The sequence below is a fragment of the Daucus carota genome, chromosome 1, assembly GCF_001625215.2.
Source record: "Daucus carota subsp. sativus chromosome 1, DH1 v3.0, whole genome shotgun sequence".
Lineage (NCBI taxonomy): Eukaryota > Viridiplantae > Streptophyta > Magnoliopsida > Apiales > Apiaceae > Daucus > Daucus carota.
In genome coordinates, this window is record NC_030381.2 from 14771789 (window position 1) to 14778114 (window position 6326).

Genomic DNA, 6326 nt, shown 5'->3' on the forward strand with positions numbered 1-6326 from the left:
GAATCAACTTGTAGTTTCATTCTTGACTCGTTTGAGCTTGAAAACAACTTGTAGCTTTATTATTGACTAGATTGAAGTTGGAAACAACTTGTAGCTTGATTCTAGACTCGTTTGAAAATGAAAATTACTTGTAACTTCATTTTCGGTTGTTTGAAATTGGAATCAACTTGTAGTTTCATTCTTGACTCGTTTGTGCACGGAAAAACTTTTTAGCTTCATTATTGACTAGATTGAACAACTTGTAGCTTCATTTTTGGTTGTTTGAAATTCGAATCAAGTTGTACTTTCATTCTTGACTCGTTTGTGCACGGAAACAATTTTTAGCTTCATTATCGACTAGATTGAAGTTGGAAACAACTTGTAGATTCATTCCAGACTCGTTTGAGATTGAAAACAACTTGTAGCTTCATTTTTGGTTGTTTGAAATTGGAATCAAATTGTAGTATTATTTTTGAATCGTTTGAGCTTGTAAACCACTTGGAGCTTCATTATTGACTAGATTGAAGTTGGAAACAACTTGCAGCTTAATTCCAGACTCATTTGAAGGTGAAAACAACTTTTAGTTTCATTTTTGGTTGTTTGAAATTGGAATCAACTTGTAGTTTCATTCTTGACTCGTTTAAGCTTGAAAACAACTTGTAGCTTTATTATTGACTAGATTGAAGTTGGAAACAACTTGTAGCTTCATTCCAGACTCGTTTGAAACTGAAAATTACTTGTAGCTTCATTTTCGGTTGTTTTAAATTGGAATTAACTTGTAGTTTCATTTTTGACTCGATTGAGCTTGAAAACAACTTGTAGCTTTATGATTGACTAGATTGAAGTTGGAAACAACTTTTAACTTCATTCCAGACTCGTTTGAAAATGAAAATTACTTGTAGCTTCATTTTCGGTTGTTTGAAATTGGAATCAACTTGTAGTTTCAATCTTGACCCGTTTCAGCTTGAAAACAACTTGTAGCTTTATTATTGACTAGATTGAAGTTGGAAACAACTTGTAGCTTCATTCTAGACTCGTTTGAAACTGAAAATTACTTGTAGCTTCATTTTCGGTTGTTTGAAATTGGAATCAACTTGTAGTTTCATTCTTGACTCGTTTGAGCTTGAAAACAACTTGTAGCTTTATTATTGACTAGATTGAAGTTGGAAACAACTTGTAGCTTGATTCTAGACTCGTTTGAAAATGAAAATTACTTGTAACTTCATTTTCGGTTGTTTGAAATTGGAATCAACTTGTAGTTTCATTCTTGACTCGTTTGTGCACGGAAAAACTTTTTAGCTTCATTATTGACTAGATTGAACAACTTGTAGCTTCATTTTTGGTTGTTTGAAATTCGAATCAACTTGTACTTTCATTCTTGACTCGTTTGTGCACGGAAACAATTTTTAGCTTCATTATCGACTAGATTGAAGTTGGAAACAACTTGTAGATTCATTTCAGACTCGTTTGAGATTGAAAACAACTTGTAGCTTCATTTTTGGTTGTTTGAAATTGGAATCAAATTGTAGTATTATTTTTGAATCGTTTGAGCTTGTAAACCACTTGGAGCTTCATTATTGACTAGATTGAAGTTGGAAACAACTTGCAGCTTAATTCCAGACTCATTTGAAGGTGAAAACAACTTATAGTTTCATTTTTGGTTGTTTGAAATTGGAATCAACTTGTAGTTTCATTCTTGACTCGTTTGAGCTTGAAAACAACTTGTAGCTTTATTATTGACTAGATTGAAGTTGGAAACAACTTGTAGCTTCATTCCAGACTCGTTTGAAACTGAAAATTACTTGTAGCTTCATTTTCGGTTGTTTTAAATTGGAATTAACTTGTAGTTTCATTTTTGACTCGATTGAGCTTGAAAACAACTTGTAGCTTTATGATTGACTAGATTGAAGTTGGAAACAACTTTTAACTTCATTCCAGACTCGTTTGAAACTGAAAATTACTTGTAGCTTCATTTTCGGTTGTTTGAAATTGGAATCAACTTGTAGTTTCAATCACTACACCAAATATGAGCTATTGGAAGCCCAACATGCATTTGTGTTGCATAAAATGTTACAATAGATCAAAATTTTACAAGTCTATAGCAATATTTTGAAAAATGTTACATAAAATAAGAAAGTGTTACAAACAAAAGTATTAAAAACTAATTTCAGATCAAACGCAATACTTTAAAATGTGTTACAATACATTGTAACGAATTTGACTAAAACTCAGGCGGGATTTCAATTTTTATATTAGGCGGGATGCCAAATATTGGGGCAAAATCTTTTAGTATCAAAGCTCCTTTACTTAGAATAAAAATTAAATACAAAAAGGAAACATCTCTCCTGCTCTCTCCTCTCCCAGCCCTCTCCTGAATCGCCTCCCTCCGCTCCGCTCTTCTCTTTCACTCATCTCTCTCGCACCTATTACTCTTCTTCTTCGCTCATCTCTCTTGCACCAACTGCTCTTCTGTCTCCCATCTCCTGCTCCTTTCTGAAACCCTAAATTGATTAGGACAATTATTTGAGCAAAACCCTAAAACTGATTAGAGTTTTAATCGATTCTGTTAAAGCTTTTAATAGAGGTAAAGTACTGATTATATATATTTCGATTATGTTCGATTTGTATTGATTTATCGGGATAATTAATGTGTTTGGTTTTTTGTAATGATAGAGAAGAAGAATTTACTCTAATGGTTTGGCAAGCTAGTGTTTCTTCATCTCAGGTTGCGAAAGAGGATAAATATCAGATTGTTAGAGCGGAAAAATGGAGATGCTGGTAGGATATTGTTATTCTCTGTCCATACACTGACAATAAGTTCATCTCTGTCTATCAATTTAAAAGTCCAATTGGTTTTTATTCATTTGAATTGTCCTAGTTTCTGCCATGATATTTCAGTTTCTATGCTTATATTGTCGTACACGTGCTATTATAATCTGCTAGTAGTTTGTGTGTCATAGTCATAGTGTGTTTTCTGAACACTTGAACAGACTCTGTAGTTTTGTATATACTTGAACAGACTCTGTAGTTTCCGGGAAGCCAAAGGTATGGTGCAGTTTGGACACGAGACAACATCGCAGAATGGGAGCAACTGAGAGTCTCGGTTCCAATGATTTTAAAACCTCATCTTACTGGACTTGCATCCTCAGGTTCATACACTTTGTTTTATCAGGGGTAAATACCTAAGCTAGTCATTTGAATTTATTATCTCTCCCTCTATATACCTATATATTTCAAGTGTTGATGTTTGGGTTTTTTGGAAATCCTGAGGCTGAGTTATTACCTCTGATGCACAACTTCCAAGCAATGTCTAGTATTCTTTTTTACATTTGTCATAGTTATGTACATCTATGTTAGATGAAGGATGGTAACAGTATGAGGAGGGTGTTAATACTTAACATGGTTGATGGATGTAGATTATGCTTCTGGCACATAATTGAAGTTTTGACTAGTGTTCGATATCTGCAAGCATTACAGGTCAAGAGCAACATTTCCAGTTTTCTAGCTTTGTATATCATGAAAATGAGGCAACGATCATATTTTATAGACTATATACTTTATGATAAGTGAATGTATTATTAAAATATATAAATACTAATACTATTCTTGCCCACTCAAATGTTTAACAGGGCATGTTTGATGGTTAAGAGGCCACTTTATAAAGGAAATATGGTAGTTAGTTAGCTAGGACTCGAGGTTGTGGATTTGTTTAGATTATTGGAATTGCAATCCATTGTTGTATTGGATATGTGTGTAACATTTTTAAGTTTTGAATACGGTGCCTTTGAGCTTAATAAAAGTTAATTAACTTAATTTAGTTAGCATTATACTTTTACATGAAGGGTGATATATGTGTATGTATTGAGAGAGGGAGGGGGGATAGGAATTGTGGTGTTTTTGAGACTGAAAGATTTAAATTTATTATAACAAGTGTTTGTAATGTCTGTCATTTGTGAGTTGTGTTTTACTGTGTCCTTTAAGACGATTGTAAGCTTGGTGTTTCTTCTATTTGCATAGTGATGCTTTAATTACTTGACATTTAATTTTTTAATTTTTTGTAAATCATTGCAAGAAGATCAGCCCCTCGCCCAGCTGCTCGTCGGGCACCTCCCCCAGCACCTGGTACTGTTTTTTGTCTAATTATTTTTGTTTTATTTGCCGCTTTGCCGTGTTTTTTCATTCTTAATGGTTTTACTGTTCTTGTTGCAGTTCGTCAAGCTCCTCCCCGTGCTCCTGCTTCAAGTGGTGGTGGTGGTGGAATCTGCCATAAGAGAGTTTTGATCTTGAAATGAAAAAGAAAATGAATCCTTTGAGAACTAAAGTTGGCGATGACATGCATGAATACCTTGAAAAAAAAATCATTTTCATCCTGATAATAGCAGCTTAAGTGAGTCGGACAATCTAGATGCTACTGTTGGAGTTGTGGGAGATGGGTTACAAGCAGTAGAAGCTCTAAAAATTTTCCCTGTCCAGATGACTATCTAGAGGCATCTTCCTCCCCGGAAATGGCAGCAATAACAATCGAGTAGAAGGATGTGGCCACGCAACAAAAGCGATACGGAGAGTATAGGTGGGCAGCAGTTCACTCATCCCATAATTGCTCTACGCCCATGCAATTAATGTCATCAGATGAAGCTAAGTGCTTGCAAGTTGGCATGGATTTAAGCTAAATCCTGCAGAACCATCAAAGGCCGAAGAACGTGCACAAGCCATTATGGATCATTTATAAGAAATTATTATAACTATGACCTGCCTTGTAAAAAAATGACATATTTTTTTTATTTTTCATTCTTTTATTTCTTTCTTATTTAATTTTAGTAAATTGTAATCAAGGAAATTTTAAATGTGATTTTTGGTTTGATATGATTCGGTAATGGTATATTCAAATTTATAATAGGATATTGGAATATGGACTAATAAAATGTTACAATATGGATAAAACGTTGCAACTTAACGTTGCAAGGACTGAGACCAACTAAACGTAGAAACAATGTTACAATAGGTTCAAAAACGTTGCAAATTTGTAACATATCTACCTTAAATAGTGTTACAACATCGTGTTACAATATACTATTGTAACACAATAATTGTGTTACTATAACATTCCAAAGTGTTACAAATAAATTTGCTATTGCAATACAATATATGTGTTGCAAAAAGTATCAAAAACGTTACTATAGGAGTCTATTGCAACGGCAGTAAACGCAACGCTGATTTTTGACAAAAATGTAACAATATAGTATATTGTAACACTTTTGGGGCCTAATATTACGTTTTCTTGGTGTTGCAATAGGCCATATTTGGTGTAGTGAATCTTGACCCGTTTCAGCTTGAAAACAACTTGTAGCTTTATTATTGACTAGATTGAAGTTGGAAACAACTTGTAGCTTCATTCTAGACTCGTTTGAAACTGAAAATTACTTGTAGCTTCATTTTCGGTTGTTTGAAATTGGAATCAACTTGTAGTTTCATTCTTGACTCGTTTGTGCACGGAAACAATTTTTAGCTTTATTATTGACTAGATCGAACAACTTGTAGCTTCATTTTTGGTTGTTCGAAATTCGAATCAACTTGTACTTTCATTCTTGACTCGTTTGAGCCCGAAAACAACTTTTAGCTTCATTATTGACTAGATTGAAGTTGGAAACAAGTTGTAGTTTTTCCAAACACGTTTGAAATTGAAAACAACATGTAGCTTCATTTTTTATTGTTTGAAATTGGAATCAAATTGTAGTATTATTTTTGATTCGTTTGAGCTTGTAAACCACTTGGAGCTTCATTATTGACTAGATTGAAGTTGGAAACAACTTGCAGCTTAATTCCAGACTCATTTGAAATTGAAAACAACTTGTAGTTTCATTTTTGGTTGTTTGAAATTGGAATCAACTTGTAGTTTTATTCTTGACTCGTTTGAGCTTGAAATCAACTTTTAGCTTTATTATTGACTAGATTGAAGTTGGAAACAACTTGTAGCTTCATTCCAGACTCGTTTGAAACTAAAAATTACATTTAGCTTCATTTTCGGTTGTTTGAAATTGAAATCAACTCGTAGTTTCATTCTTGACTCGTTTGTGCACGGAAACAATTTTTAGCTTCATTATTCACTAGATTGAAGTTGGAAACAACTTGTAGCTTCATTTTTTGTTGTTTGAAATATGAATCAACTTGTACTTTCATTCTTGACTCGTTGAGCCCGAAAACATCTTGTAACTTCATTATTGACCAGATTGAAGTTGGAAACAAGTTGTAGTTTAATTCCACACTCGTTTGAAATTGAAAACAACTTGTAGATTCATTTTTGGTTGTTTGAAATTGGAATCAAATTGTAGTATTATTGTTGAATCGTT

The 6326-nt window shown here is 33.4% G+C and overlaps 1 long non-coding RNA gene across 1 annotated transcript; it reads left to right on the forward strand.

The window, feature by feature from the left end:
• Nucleotides 1-2298: 2298 nt before the first annotated feature.
• Nucleotides 2299-4806, forward strand: LOC135150811 (uncharacterized). Its single transcript, XR_010289124.1, has 4 exons — nucleotides 2299-2563; nucleotides 2653-3153; nucleotides 4052-4101; nucleotides 4189-4806. It is a non-coding gene; the product is annotated as an uncharacterized LOC135150811 (long non-coding RNA).
• The last annotated feature ends 1520 nt before the right edge of the window (nucleotides 4807-6326 follow it).